Below are 13,170 nucleotides of genomic sequence, written 5' to 3'. Positions count from 1 at the left end.
TTCAGGTGCAGAAGAGGGAGGGAAACACAGAGAGGCTCCCGCTGCACACACCCTGTTCCCACAGATAAGCACTGAGCCGGAGGAGTGACAGGTTATCTTGGGCAGAACCAGCTACATGCAAGGTCTCCTTGAAGTCAGTGGTGTGTGTGGAGATGCTATCTTTTATTGGGCCAACTGGTAGAGTCAGAAGAACTAGATATGCTCTAAGGCGCACAAACCTTTCTTCAGGCCAGGGAAATACTTGGGCTGCCTGAAGCCAGGAGGTGCATGAGATGTCCAAGGAGGCACAGAGTGGGTTGGTCTGGTGACCCATCAGACACTTGACTCTAAGGGAGTCCTTATTGTGGCCTTCCAGTACTTAAAGGTGGTCCACAGGAAAGATGAGAAGAACTTTTGACACGGGCCTGTAGGGACAGGATGAGAGGGAAGCTGTGGCTGCCCCATCCCTGTCATTGCTCAAGGCCAGGTTAGATGGGGCTTGGAGCAACCAAGTGGAAGGTGTCCCTGCCCATGGCAGGGGTTTGGGACTGGATGAGCTTTAAGGTCCCTTCAACTCAAACCGTTCTCTGATGTGTGATGTTTAAGTAATTCTCTTTTTTTGGACCAATTTAGCTTCCAACACTACATGACATCTCATCTCCGACTGGCATATGTCCAAGGGTGGCACCACAGCATCAACCCTTTCCACCAGTTTAAGCTGCCATGAAAAGGTCCTTCAAGGTCATTACCTGGCATTAACAGGGTGCCTGGGCTGGAGGTTGTGACCTTGGAGGTTTCCAACACCTGATAACATGCTCAGGAGACTTACTCCTGCAGCAGAGATATCAAATCACTCCCAAGCAGAGCTGGCTACAGCAGGCAGCCCTTTCCTCCTGCAGGAGCACAACCCTACACAGGGAGAATCTTTGGATTTTTTTTTTCCCTATTTCTATTTTTAAATGAGCTCCGAGCTAGAACTCTATTTTTTATTTCAGTGATGCATGTGCCTTCATTTCCTCAAGCTGATATTTATTCATTCCTTCCTCCCTTCTCTTTTCCAAGAGAAATGTCTTAACATTTGCAAAAAGGAACTATTGTTTTTGCACTTTAGAAATGTGAATGTGTCACTATAGCAATTATCTCTTAAACTTAACTAAACAGGCCTAATGCTGTTAAGCTTAATAGGGACTTTGTCTCCTCTGAGCACTTTTCTCTTTATTAATGACTCATTGTAAAGCACATTATCACTGGTGTCACTTTCTCAGTCCTGTTTTGCTGCAGCTGGATGTAGCATTACCTCAATGCAAGCAGATCTCAGGCAGGGATCTTCCAGGGCAGCACAAACAGCTCTGCAAGTTCTGTGTTGGATGTCGATGATAAGATGCAAGTAGAAGACCAGATAAAATCATCAAGCAGCAACCAGATGTGTATGGGTGTCACTGCCAGGTGTCTGAGAGGGCTTGGTGGCTGGTTCAGTGCAGACAGAAGTAGACTAGTAACATGCCAAGTGGTTTAGGTTTGGAGATAATGCTGCTGGGAAAAAGGCCAAGGGACAAAACCAAGACGGTAGGTGGACACCTTGAGCTTTGAGGTGGCTCTTCAAGCATGTGCTCTGTGCTGCTACACACAGTATGTGTGGACACAACAAATACAACTCCATACAGCCTAGACCAGGCTGGTACCTCTCATCACCAATAAATCACTGTGTACAAGAAGTCCTTTGTGAACTTACTTCATATGGGCTAGAAATGAGTTTGTCTCAGACATCCCCAATCACCCACATAAACTCTATTCATGGAGGAGTCCTCCAAGCTTATCCAGCAGTAATCATACCAGTAGTGCCTTCAGGTAGAACTCTTCACAGGCATCAGTGAGGCTCTACAGGAGACAGCACCATGAGTGATTTTAAGCTCACACATCTGTTTAATCTTTTAATGTTGAGGAAGATATCCCCCAGTGCCATGGGGTAGTGGTGGCCTTGGCAGTGCTGGGGAATGGTTGGACTGGATGAGCTTAAAGGTCTTTTCCAACCTAATTGATTCCATGTTTCTATACACAAGTGACCAATCACCACTGGAGCTGTGGTTTCTATGTGCATGTTCCCTCTGGTTACTGACCAGTAGTTAGTAGGTTGAAATACCTGACACTTGCTGTGGGCTTAGATCATGCACTAAGAAGTTACAGATGCTCAGCTGTGTCAGGATACCATTGCGCTTCCCTATTTAGCTCTGTCTGCACTCTCAGCTTCCTTAAACATTATTACCCTGCAGGTATTGGTATATCTCACCTGTCTATTCCAGTTTAAATGGTGGTGGCACCAGAAACGTATGGAGAACTAGGTGGGAGAAATTCTCACTTTTCAGATGGCATTTCGCTGAGCATGGGTTAGGAAGGCGATACACAGATTTATCTGTCTCAGTAGGAGGTGGTGACAGTCCTTGTGCCTGTCACCTGAAGGTTTCCCTTGAGTCCCGATAATGTGAAGTGTTATAACTCATAACTACAATCAGGCACTTCCAGAATAGCCGGGGTGGGAAGACCTCCCCCAGCAAGCTCCCTGCTCGCTGCTCCCAACTCTCATGCTCCTAAAAGAGAAATCATCTCCTGCCAAGATATTTCACTCGAGTGGCAGGAAGAGTTGGGAAGTGAGCAGAGAGAGACTGATCCTGACATTCATCTCAGCAGGGTTTCAGAAACCCGAGCAGCAGCATGCACAGCTCACAAAGGTGTCTCCCGGCAGTTGCCACCAGCAGAGTACATTAAACTCCCTCAAACCCAGCATACACATCCCTGGCCAGCCTCTGGGATGGGCAGTGTTATCATCTGCTTCCAAGTGAGCCTTTACCCAAGGTCCAGATGATGACTCTTCGATCATCATTGACTCCCAGCCCAATCCCAGGCCTGCTGCTTTGCGGTTCCTAAGCGATATATCACAGCACATTTATTCTGACACCTTGTGAGTGCACAGGTTAGTGCTGCTCTGCCAGGCTCAGCAAAGGCTTCTAAATATATTAGTGGAGGGAAAGGATCTGGGATGGCTTCCAGTTTTAACCAAGGTCACATTGGCAACTGCTGGTGTGCAGCACAAGGATGCTAGACACGGCATCTCTCATGTGAGCTGTATTCCACCGCTTCTGCAGTGCAATAGAAAGAAATGGGGAAGGATGATGGCAACAAGAAGCCTGGGAAATCCATAAAAATTTGCTGTGGGTATGTTTTGCACTCAGGATCTTTGTACCTCTGGTTATTTTTCTACAAAACAAACCTCCAAACCATGTTACTTACCTGCCTCAAACGGTAGACTTCGGCATAATGTTCTTCAAAGAGCTCGGAGCTTTGGGCCCTTGATTCATCCTAGCAGACAATTTTCCCATTAGGAAGCAGCCAAATGCTCCAGGGAAACATACACTGCTGGAAACAGCACCCGCATTCCAGATTTACCCAAGTCTCTTGATGATGCATCCTGCAAAGAGCTCTCCTCCTAGCCACAAGAAAGGGCTGGGAAAGTTTAGGCAAGGCCAAGGACTAGAGGTGAGACACATCAGAGATGAAGGTTTGAAATCCCCCCTCTGGCAGGGGTGACTCTGCGACTCTCTCCATGGGAAACGGAAGAGACCTGGATTTGTAATTGCATCCCTGGACTGGAGGAGGAGACCCAGGAGGAGCAAAAAGAGACACGAATAAAGAAGAGATGCATATTCTGAGACAGCCAGGAAGAAGCAGATTGCGCTGGCTGAGGATAGGGTTCAGCAGAGGCCAGTGTAAGAGCCCAGCAATAAAACAGAAAAAAGTTTTACCCGCATTGGCTTTCAGTGGGGTTTGGGAGCCCCTTAAAGCTGAGACAGCTTTCCCAATGCTGCAGTGAGTCAGTGAGAGCCCTGTGCTCCTGAGAAAGCAGGCGAGGGGCAAAGTCAGTGGGGAGAAGGAGCAGGGTGGTATAAATTACCTCTCCATCTTTCTAGGCTTATGACTGAGAGCTGTGCTGGGGTCTCACTTAACCCTGATACATGTGAGTTGGAAAGGAAGCTGGGAGCATCCTAATGCTCTGTAGTGTTGTGTTTTGCCATGATTATTCATTTGTGGTGAGCAGAAGGTGGGGTCGGGGTTAGATTTACCTCCTTAAATACAGAATCTCAGACTGGTTTGTGTTGGAAGGAAGCTTAAAGCTCATCCAGCTCCAAACCCTACCACAGGCAGGGACCCCTTCCACTAGAGCAGCTTGCTCCAAGCCCCTGTGTCCAACCTGGCCTTGAACACTGCCAGGGATGGGGCAGCCACAGCTTCTCTGGGCACCCTCTGCCAGCGCCTCAGCACCCTCACAGGGAAGAGCTTCTGCCTAAGAGCTCATCTCAGTCTCCCCTCGGGCAGGTTAAAGCCATTCCCCTTGGCCTGGCCCTACATCCCTTGTCCCAAGCCCCTCTCCAGCTTTCCTGCAGCCCCTTCAGGCACTGGAGCTGCTCTCAGGTCTCCCCTTCAGGAGCCTTCTCTTCCCCAGGCTGCCCCAGCCCAGCTCTCTCAGCCTGGCTCCAGAGCAGAGCTGCTCCAGCCCTCGCAGCATCTCCATGGCCTCCTCTGGCCTCGCTCCAACAGTTCCACATCCCTCTTGTGCTGCTGCCCCAGAGTTGGACCAGGATTGCAGGTATCATGGAGCCATAGAATAGAAACTTCTGCCTGTCTCCCCCTCTGAAGCTATTAGATATATTTCAAGCCGGCAAAGGGTTAGGAGTTCCAAAGATACCTTTATGCCTTAGGTGGAAATAAGGTGATAGGCAGAAGAGAAATACTACCCCAGTGCCACAGGAAGGGGAAAGATGTCAGGGACATCCCTGAAATACTGACAAGGGAGAATAGTGCTACAGAAGTCCTTGGCTGCAGGATGAGCATCAGGCAGGCTGCAGAGAATCCATCTGTGCCACTAATCTGGTTCTCTAAAGCCACCCTTAGTTACTAATGTGCTTTGACAGAAGAGCAGGCAATGTTTTGTCTACTTGCCTTTATTTTTAGCTGCCTTGGGTCAGCTACTCAGACAGTAGCATTAGGACACCTGCATCTCCAGATCTGATCTGTGGCTCTGAGCCAGACCCTATGCAGATAGTAAGCCTGCATTCACTAATTTCTCCCTTTTCCTCAGCTCACCTTGCTCCCTCTGGTGCCTCCACCTCCTCCTAATGCTCCCAGGAGTGGCTGTGGTACCCTGCTCAAGCCTCACAGAGTGGACATCTCCAAACCCAGTGCTCAAGGTCTGCTCTTGGCATAATCTTAGACTTGGTCCAAGGCTTTACAGAGGAGCTTAGTGGCTGAGCATCGGGATAGAGGTTCACATCCCTAATGGGGTGTCTACATCTCACTCCTGCCCTCCTGCACTGCCTGTATCAGAAGATAGAGCCACAGGAGCATACCTCTTCCTGCTCTTGTGAAACCCACAGGCTTTCCTCCATCATATGAAGAAATTAGTCGTTATTAATGTGCTATAAGTGTTGGGGAGAGGGCACAAACTTCATATGGATTCGTCCCGAAGTCAGACTGTGTCTGAAATGACCATGTGGCCTTTGAAACCACTACTGTGCTCACAATCGGTGCCAAACCCATACTCCAGCATGACGTTCTGGGTCTCCCTGTCTGGAGGAGTAATGGCAGGGATGTCAGCCCTCAGTTGTCCTATTCAGTTATTCTTCCATGGATTCCTGGACAGAGGTTGAAAAGTTGACGTTACAGTTGGAACCGGGCTGGTTGGACTCTCCAAACCGGAGCATAGCTTTGGTCTAGAAACCATCCAACAGTGTCTTGCAAAACTTCCAGGATTTCATGAGTTGGTCTGGAACAGGCAGTGCCGCTGACCCCAGGCATTCAAACACCATGACTCAGCCCCCTCCTTGACTCTTCCAAGTCTCCTTTCCTCTCTGGGTTTGCTTGAGGTTAAGCTTGGTTCATATTTTCCAAGTTTCTCTGCTCTTCTTCTCCCCAGCCTTTTCGGAAGGCCAGAAACTTAACTGTTCTCTGGGTTGTGGTGGGGTGTTCCTACAGGCAGAGGAGAGGAGATGCTCTAACCCCTGGAGCAGGGCCCTAAGTAACGTTGTTATGTGATTTATGGTAAATTTGGCAGCTCTTCAGTCTGACTGTTGATTTAATTGCCCACAGATCCTGCCTTCTCATTAACACAAGAGGTCAAGGAACTGGCAGGCGTTCTGTGATTTGTGGATGAGTATTTAGCTTATAAAAACACCCCTGTCTTTGCCTCCCAGCGAGCCTCCTTGCTCATCCAGCTGTTACAGCTGTTCTCCCCTATCCTGAGCTGCTCTACCTGACTCTGCTCTTCCTTTTGCCTTTGAGAGGTGCCTTACGCAATGCCTCTGCTCAAACACACCTTTGGCCAGCTACACGATCACTGCAGCTGCAACCGGACATCGTAAATGCTCATTAAAATGGATGTATTTTAATAATTGCAGTCCAGGAAACGTTTTCTTCCTCTGCAGCAGTCGGGGGGAAAGGAGGCAGACAGGAGGACAAATGATCAGGGCCCAGGCAGCATCCAGCAAGTTCTCTGAATAAAGAAAGAGCATCTGCCTGGATGCAGAACGCATGAGTCTACTGAATACTGCAGCAACTCTCAGCTGCACCATGATCAGACCTAGGGAATCTCCAGCCTATGTTTATAATGCACACTTTAAAACCCGCTTTATCCCAGGGAATGCTTAATCCTTCTTTCATAGGACTTGATGGGAGAGATTTGTAACTCCTTAGGGAAGGCCCAAAGAAAATGTTCTGTTCTTCCTTGAGTCTCCCTGAAGACCATGTCTGGGGCTGAGAATTTCCTCAAAACCATGGGTCACTCCTTATGATGTGTCCGAGCCCCACATGACTCACATGTTCACATTCTGTGTAGACGAGGCCTGCAGTGCCATGGATTAGTGGTGGCCTTGGCAGTGCTGGGGAACTGTTGGACTTGGTGATCTTGAAGGTATTTTCTAACCTCAATGATTCTACGATTTTACCTGCAAATACTCACTACCTTCTGGTAACCAACAGGAAAATGTTACTCCAAAGGGACAAAACATGGGTAAAAACCATTCAGCATAATTCTTTCCTTGTTCCTGGGTTATTGAAGGGCTGACTTGAAACTACAATGGGCCCTTGCTCAGTACTCCCCATCCTGCTCTGCACTGAAAACAGTAGGTGACACTCTCAGCAGACTCTATCTCTGGTGTTTTGAGCAGCATTCCATGCTCAGCTGTCAGAGCTTGCAGCATCTTAAGGCTCTGCAGCATCCAAGATGCTGGACCATGTCCCTGACATCCCTATTCTGCTGGAGCAGCAGGGAGGTGCTGTGTGTGATGGTTTGGTGCTGGCAGAGGATGTTCTGTGTGTGATGGATTGGTAATGGCAGAGGGTGCCGTGTGCGATGGTTTGGTTCTGGCAGAGGATGTTCTGTATGTGATGGTTTGGTGCTGGCAGAGGATGTTCTGTGTATGATGGTTTGGTGCTGGCAGAGGATGTTCTGTGTATGATGGTTTGGTGCTGGCAAAGGATGTTCTGTGTGTGATGGTTTGGTGCTGGCAGAGGATGTTCTGTGTATGATGGTTTGGTGCTGGCAAAGGATGTTCTGTGTGTGATGGTTTGGTGCTGGCAGAGGATGTTCTGTGTATGATGGTTTGGTGCTGGCAAAGGATGTTCTGTGTGTGATGGTTTGGTGCTGGCAGAGGATGTTCTGTGTATAATGGTTTGGTGCTGGCAAAGGATGTTCTGTGTGTGATGGTTTGGTGCTGGCAGAGGATGTTGTGCGCGATGGCTTGGTGCTGGCAGAGGGTGCTGTGTGAGATGGTTTGGTGCTGGCAGTGGATGTTCTGCGTGTGATGGACTGGTGCTGGCAGAGGGTGCTGTGTGCGATGGTTGATGCTGGCAGAGGATGTTCTGTGCGCGATGGCTGCAGACAGGCAGTCTCTGGCACCCCTGTGTGGCCACTGGCACAATCACAGCCCGGAGGACACTGCAGCTTTCCCTGGGGAGCAGTTAGGGAAGACCCCAGCATTCTTGCAGGGTCTAGAGGGGAGACTGAATCCTGTTTGTGGAGCACGCCCTGTGAAGGATGGGAGCCCTCCTGTCCTTTCTGCAGGGCCAGGAGGTCCTTACGGATGTAGGCACCTTCAGCAAAGTGCTAATGAAGGGACCAGGCTTTGGGGTTTCAGTGCCTGGACACAGGGTGCGATCCTGACTGCTCTGTTCCTACAGCTGATAGAGGGAAGCACGGAAATGAGCTTTTCTTTACCCTGATTCACTGCTATCAGTAGAGATATAAGTTGTATCTACACAGTTTATGGCGATACCTGTAATCTGACTTAAACGTCAGAAAGCTAGTGTTGAAAGGCTCTGGGTGGTGCAGCACTGATGCTGTTAGCTGGGTTTAACGCTATTGTGTGACCCCCAAATTAATTCTTTGGTAAAACAGATGAGAAATCAAAACTAACCAAAATAAACCCCAGTCTGCCCCTGGCCAGGCTGCCATCATGGTGTTCCAGTGAGGTGCCATGAGAAACAGTTCCTTCCACCCCCATTCATCTGGCCTCCAGCTTACCCTGCTGTGTAACCCATCCCTCTCATTACATTTGGTCCCCAGGCTACTCTCTAATTTAACTCCCATTCCTTGGGAGCTCAGGAAAGCTGGATTTTCCCCAACCCCATTTCCTTCCCCTCTCCATGCCTCTTGGGAGAGGTGGGAAAGCACTAGGGGGGGAGTTACACTCACCTTGCTGAGGTGTCAGGGTTGGGAGCAGGATCCAGATCTCTTGCCTCTGAACAGGTAGCCAAGGGCAAGGTTAGCCTTTGCAAACATCGGTCCCTCCTGGGCCATGTGCAGGGACATGGTGGGCACATGGCTGTGCCATGCATGGGTATCATGCATGTGGGGTGTCCCTCAGGTGATGATAGGAGCAAAAACAGCCTGGAAGGGCTCTTCTCCCAGTGGTGGAGAGTGTAGGAAAGAGCCCAAGGGCTTAAAGCTGATCCCAGAGTCCTGGAAGATAGCAGTGGGCTCAGTTCACTTCAGTGACACCAAAAGCTACCCTCTGTGTGGCACTGTGGCCATCGAGAGGGCATCTGGGCCAAGCAGAGCAGCCTGTACACCACCCAGACCTCCACCCAGTGCTGAGCAGGCTTCATCCATCGTGGGCGGAGGCAAGGTCCTGATCTTAAAATCAAAGGCCCTCATGCTGTTGTGTTGCTGGATGGATCCACAGGAATCCAGGAGGGATGTCCTGGTCCAGATCCTTCCCAGTACAGAGCTGTGTCACTGGGACACAACCAGCTGCTCCAGAAGGGCATAGACACAGCCCGGGACTTTCTCCTGTTCATGGAAGAACATCCTGGTGTCCCAGCAGACCTCCATGTCTGAAACCAGTTCTTAGCTTGCTGGCAGAGTGCTGTACTTTAAAATTGTCATATTGTGAAGTAAGCTGCAGCCACAATTACCTCTCACAGCACTTTTCCCAGTGCAGATGATGCTCAGGGAATGGAAGAGGTCCCCAGGCTATGGCCGTGAAGTCTTAAATCTGAGAGCAGAGAAGATACAGTCACATGGAGGTGTTGGGATGGCCTCTGGAGGACAGAAAACTCATTACTTCTAGAGGAAGAACAAGACAGCATCCAGAGGGGGTCAAGGAGCAAGTTAAAACAAACTTTAAAGTGTCTTTTTGCAGAGATGCAGCTACAGGACTTGCCACTGAAAAGGTTGTCACTGCCTTTTCATCTCTAACTCTGGCTCCAGGAAGTCCCTAAGCAGCATTCCCAAAGGAAGGGGCTGTTAGAAGAAATTAAGTTGGGAGCTGCGTCCAATTCACACCTTTAACCCCTGGCTGCTGGAAGTCAGGTCACTGCTTGTGCTGTTCCTAACAGCATTTCCCCAGCAGTCTCCATCCTAAAGGGCTGGGTGTAGGAGGTGATACCTGTCCCCATGGCAGGGGCAGAGCTCCGCAGCCTGCTCTGGCTAGGCCAGCACCAGATCTGGAGTGGGTCTGATGATGGTTACGCTTGGAGGGATCTCATAATGATGACCCTGCGTGGTGGGTTGGGGTCTTGTGTGCAGCTCTGGAGCCACCAGCACAAGAGGGACGTGGAGCTGTTGAAGCAAGGCCAGAGGAGGCCACGGAGATGCTGCGAGGGCTGGAGCAGCTCTGCTCTGGAGCCAGGCTGAGAGAGCTGGGCTGGGGCAGCCTGGAGAAGAGAAGGCTCCTGAAGGGGAGACCTGAGAGCAGCTCCAGTGCCTGAAGGGGCTGCAGGAAAGCTGGAGAGGGGCTTGGGACAAGGGATGTAGGAACAGGCCAAGGGGAATGGCTTGAACCTGCCAGAGGGGAGACTGAGATGAGCTCTTAGGCAGAAGCTCTTTGCTGTGAGGGTGCTGAGGCGCTGGCACAGGGTGCCCAGAGAAGCTGTGGCTGCCCCATCCCTGGCAGTGTTCAAGGCCAGGTTGGACACAGGGGCTTGGAGCAAGCTGCTCCAGTGGAAGGGGTCCCTGCCCGTGGCAGGGATTGGAGCTGGAGGAGCTTTGAGGTCCCTTCCAACACAAACAGCTCCAAGATGCCACAGTTTGACAGCAGGAGCGCGGCTGAGCCCCAGGGCCCACGGGCACCCGGATAACGCGGTGGGTACCCATGAGGTGCCGTGTCCCCTGTGTCACTGCCGGGGTCACGCTGGGGCGGGCGGGGTGGGGAGGGAGGGTCTCGGCAGTGCGCAGCCGCAGCCACCAGGGGGAGCCGCAGCGTCACCGCCCACCGGTACCGGGGAGCTGGGAGACACCGGGATGGAGGGAACGGTGGGATATCGGGATGTGGGGTATAGGGAAGTGGGATACCGGGATAAAGGACATATCGGGATCGAGGGGGAAGGAGAGGGTACAAGAATAGGAAGGGTACTGGGATGGGGAACACCGGATGTAAGGTAACGGGATCAGGGGAGGTGGGGATGTTGTGTCAGGATAGGAGGGGTACCAAGATGGGCAGCACTGGGATAGGATGAGTACCGGATGGGGGTACCAGGATGGAGATATACCACAATGGAGGTACTGGGATGGACATGCTGGGCTGAGGAGCACCGAGATTTGGGATATGGGGATCGAGGGGGAAGGTAGGGGTACAAGAATGGGAGAGGTACCGGGATGGGGAATGCCAGAGGTACTGGGATGGGGAATGCCAGGATATGGGATATCAGGATCAGGGAGGTGGGATGTTGTATAGGATGGGAGGGGTACTGGGATGGGAAACACCGGGATAGGAGGGGTACCAGGATAGGGTCCTGGGTTGGGGAACACAAGGATGGGAGGGGTATCAGGACAGGAGGGATACTGGGATTGAGGTGCCTAGGTGGAGGTGCCAGGCTGAGGAGCACTGGGATACAGGAAGACTCAGATGGGGAGAAGGGGATTATACTGGGATGGGGAGCACCACAATGGGGTGGGTACCAGAATGGGTGAGCACCAGGATGGGTGAAGGTACTGGGATGCAAGCACACTGGGATGCAGGAACAGGAGAGGGTGATAACAGAGGTGCAGGAGCACCAGGATGGGGAGCATTAGGATGGGAAGGGGCTGCTTGGACGCAGGAGCAGGGAGGTGGAGGTGCCCCAGGCTGCAGAAGCACCAGAGGCAAGCCCATTTCCAACTATTTGTAAAGACTGGAGGTGGAACAACTGGTGCAGGGCACAGAGATGGGTTTGTGGTGTGGTGCTGAAGACTTGATGATGCCCATGAGGTGCCTGGCAGCATGTGCGCACCAAGGTACCCAAAGGCCCTGCTCAGAGGGTACAAATACCAAGTACACCGATACAACAGCTGCTTTTCTGGTCTTTCATAGAATCATAGACTCACAGAATGGTTTGTGTTGGAAGGGACCTTAAAGCTCATCCAGCTCCAACCCCTGCTACAGGCAAGGACCCCTTCCACTAGAGCAGCTTGCTCCAAGCCCCTGTGTCCAACCTGGCCTTGAACACTGCCAGGGATGGGGCAGCCACAGCTTCTCTGGGCACCCTGTGCCAGCGCCTCAGCACCCTCACAGCAAAGAGCTTCTGCCTAAGAGCTCATCTCGGTCTCCCCTCTGGCAGGTTAAAGCCATTCCCCTCTCCTGCTCCTACTGGCCCTTGTAAAATGATGCGCACTGGGGAAGCCAAGAGGGAAGTATTGGTCTCCAGAGGGGGCACCAAATGGTGCAAGGAAGAAGGGATGGGTGGAGATGGGGACACACTGTTGGTTCCGTGCTGCAAACATGGGACAGGTGCAACCCCATGGGTTTAACTGTTATATGCAGATGAAGCAAACAGCACCCTGACTTCAGGATAACATTCTGAACTGGGATGGCAAAAGAACACTCTAAATACAGGTGTGTTGAGTGTTAAATAGGAGATGTTTTGGTTTAAGTAGCATGCAGGGATCATTCCTAAAACAAAGCTATTTCAATGGGAGCTGAGTATTTAGCTTAATGTAATTTGTCAGGCTTTAATTGTGTCTGTTGTGACAGCAGAGTTTGTTTGCTGCAGACACTGGTGCATAAGGATGGACCTGAGTTGGCTCAGCCCCAGGGTTTGAAGCACCCAGGCCTGACAGCAGTGGCTTCTTTAGCCGACAGAGAGAACATGTTCCTGCCGTCAGCAGGAAGCAATTTGAGAGCTGAAAAGCCAGGGAAGCATGACATTAGTTTTTAATTCAAGACTGAGAGGGACGAGCATGAGATCTGCTTGTTCTGAACTCCCGAGATATGTGATCATTCAAGATCATTCAAAGAAGAGAGCGTTCAATTCAGCGCAGTAGTCAATGGCAACCTCTCATGAAGATATGAGTTTGCTTTCTTATATCTAGCATATCCATTAAGAATTATTTCATATATAGATATATTAATTCTACATTTAATTGCATTTTTTATGCCATTTCTATTCAAGGACAGACTCACAGAGAAGCATGGACTTCTAATTCTAAATAAGAATGTTTTTCCCCGCTCTCAAGTACTTGCTGTTAAGAACTGAATATTAGAATCATAGAATCATAGAATAGTTTGGGTTGGAAAGGACCATAAGATCATCTAGTTCCAACCCCCCTGCCATGCTCAGGGACACTAAACCATGTCACCCAAGGCTCTGTCCAACCTGGCCTTGAACACTGACAGGGATGGAGCAGTCACAACCTCCCTGGGCAACCCATTCCAGTGCCAAACCACC

At 50.7% G+C, this 13,170-nt stretch overlaps 1 long non-coding RNA gene across 1 annotated transcript; it reads left to right on the top strand.

The window, feature by feature from the left end:
- The first annotated feature begins 10,698 nt into the window (after positions 1-10,698).
- Positions 10,699-12,845, top strand: LOC130597271 (uncharacterized). The gene is made up of 2 exons (XR_008971707.1): positions 10,699-10,780; positions 12,480-12,845. It is a non-coding gene; the product is annotated as an uncharacterized LOC130597271 (long non-coding RNA).
- Positions 12,846-13,170: the final 325 nt, after the last annotated feature.

Source organism: Pezoporus wallicus, unplaced genomic scaffold, assembly GCF_028554395.1.
Source record: "Pezoporus wallicus isolate ANWC-B61680 ecotype Strahan unplaced genomic scaffold, APGP_CSIRO_Pwel_v1 scaffold_13428, whole genome shotgun sequence".
Taxonomy (NCBI): Eukaryota; Metazoa; Chordata; class Aves; order Psittaciformes; family Psittacidae; genus Pezoporus; species Pezoporus wallicus.
The sequence above is the reverse complement of the archived record's forward strand: the minus strand, read 5'-3'. Positions and strand labels throughout refer to the sequence as shown.